The sequence below is a fragment of the Ipomoea triloba genome, chromosome 4 (genome assembly GCF_003576645.1).
Source record: "Ipomoea triloba cultivar NCNSP0323 chromosome 4, ASM357664v1".
NCBI classification, from domain to species: domain Eukaryota; kingdom Viridiplantae; phylum Streptophyta; class Magnoliopsida; order Solanales; family Convolvulaceae; genus Ipomoea; species Ipomoea triloba.
Window position 1 is genome coordinate 22,013,757 of NC_044919.1, and position 2,566 is coordinate 22,016,322.

Genomic DNA, 2,566 nt, shown 5'->3' on the forward strand with positions numbered 1-2,566 from the left:
TATTCCAAGACAACGAGGATTATCAATTGGTTGAGTTTTTTATGTTCCTCTTGGAAGCGGTGAGATGTACTATTTGAGATGTCTTTTGAATGTAATCCGAGGGCCTACGTGTTATGAAGACTTAAGAATAATTAATGGGATGTTGTACGACAATTACCGTGATGCATGTTATGCACTTAGGCTATTGGAAGACGACAAAGAATATATTGATGGAATTGTTGAAGCAAGTCAGTGGGCAACTTTAGGAGAGTTAAGAAATTTATTCACAACATTGTTATCCTCAAATTGTTTAAGCCGTCCTGAAGTGGTTTGGGACAAATGTTGGAGATATATATCCGATGATATTCTATACAAACAACGTAACATATTGAACTTCCAAGGTATGTATTTATCCATTTGCTTTAATATTTTATTTAATGTCTAATATTATTAGTTCCAAGATGGTGATACTTTTCTAACATATATTGTTTAATATTTTTTAGATTTAGTCCTCAGTGTTGATGAAATAAAAAATCAAGCATTAGTTGAGATTGAGAAATTGTTGAAAAGATGTGGGAAGAGCCTACATGATTACTAACAAATGCCAATTCCAGATCTTAACTGTTCGGCCAATTTGATGAATAGGTTAGTGTATGATGGGATGTGTTATGACAAAGCAGAACTTAAAGAAGAGCACAAAAAGTTGGTATCAAATCTAACACCTGAGCAACATGATATCTACAACACAATAATGAATGATGTAAATTCAAATCAAGGAGGAGTTTTTTTTGTCTACGGTTATGGAGGAACTGGAAAGACATTTGTTTGGAGAACTCTTTCGGTAGCATTAAGATCAAAAGGAGAAATAGTTCTTAATGTTGCTTCAAGTGGTATAGCTTCTCTATTATTACCTGGCGGAAGAACTGCACATTCAAGGTTTGCAATTCCCCTAAACCCAAATGAGGATTCAACATGTAATATCAAACAAGGTAGCCATCTTGCAGAACTCATTATTAAGTGCAAACTTATAGTTTGGGATGAAGCACCGATGATGCATAAGCATTGCTTTGAAGCACTTGATAGAAGTATGCGTGATGTATTGCGTTTTTGCAATCCAAAAAATTTATAGATGCCTTTTGGAGGGAAAACTATTATATTTGGCGGACACTTTCGACAAATTTTGCCAGTTATCCCAAAAGGAAGTAGACATGATATTGTTAATGCAATAATAAATGCATTTTACTTGTAGCCGTACTGTAAAGTGTTACGTCTAACAAAAAATATGTGACTTCAAAGCTCATCCTCAAATAGTGATTATGAAAAGCTAAAGCAATTCTCAGAATGTATTGCGAACATAGGAGATGGAGAAATTCAAGGGCAAACAATTGGATGTGAAGACATTACTATTCCATAAGAGAATTTGTTGAAATGCTTTCCAGATCCCATTGCAACTATTGTGGAAAGTACATATCCATCATACTCCAATTTTTTATGATCCAACATACTTGGAAAAGAGAGCAATATTGGCTCCAACACTTGATGTGGTTGACTCTATCAATGAATATATGACTTCTTTAAACACATATGAAGGAAATACATATTTCAGCTTTGACAGTGCTTGCAAATAAGATTCAAGTGTTGATTTATTAGCTGATGTGCACACGCCTGAATTTTTTAATGGGATCAAGTGTTCTGGTGTGCCTAATCCTGAACTCAGGCTGAAAGTAGGTACTCCGGTTATGCTCTTGAGAAATATTGACTACTCAGTTGGGTTGTGTAATGGGACAAGGATGATTATTGCTGAACTTGGAAATCATGTTTTAGAAGCAAAGGTACTATTTCGAAGCAGTGCAGGTCATAAAATCTTGATTCGAATAATGTCATTAACTCCTTTAGAATTGAGACTGCCTTTTAAATTTCAAAGAAGACAATTTCCTCTAATCGTCTCTTATGCAATGACGATTAACAAGAGTTAATGTCAATCACTTTCTCACGTAGGCCTCTTTTTAAAAAGACCAGTATTTAGTCATGGACAATTATGTGTTTCTGCTTCAAGAGTTACCAACCCAAATGGATTGAAGATTTTGATTTGTGATAAGGAGAACACCCAAAGTAATTCCACAACAAACATTGTATACAAAGGGGTTTTCCAAAATTTGTAAAATGTTATTATAATATTTTATCATAATTTCATTCATACAATTTTACAATGATTTTCCATTTTGTAAATTTCTCCCTTAATTCATCATATCATAATTGTTTCCATGCATCGCACAAGTAAAACACTTGTATTATTTTATATTAAACGCTTTGATCTAAAACATTATAATCATGAAAAGTTTCCTAAATAGCATTCAATTATTACATAAAGAATCACTATTTATGGTGGAAAATAAATATTTTAAAGATCACAATAATATAATTATTACTACCATAAAGTCATGTTTTAAAAGGTAATAATAATAATAATAATAATAATAATAATAATATATCATCATCAAATTTCCAAAATATTAATCTTTTAAATATAGAATATTTTCAAAATAATCATTATGATAATAAATAATAATACCAAAATATCTAATAT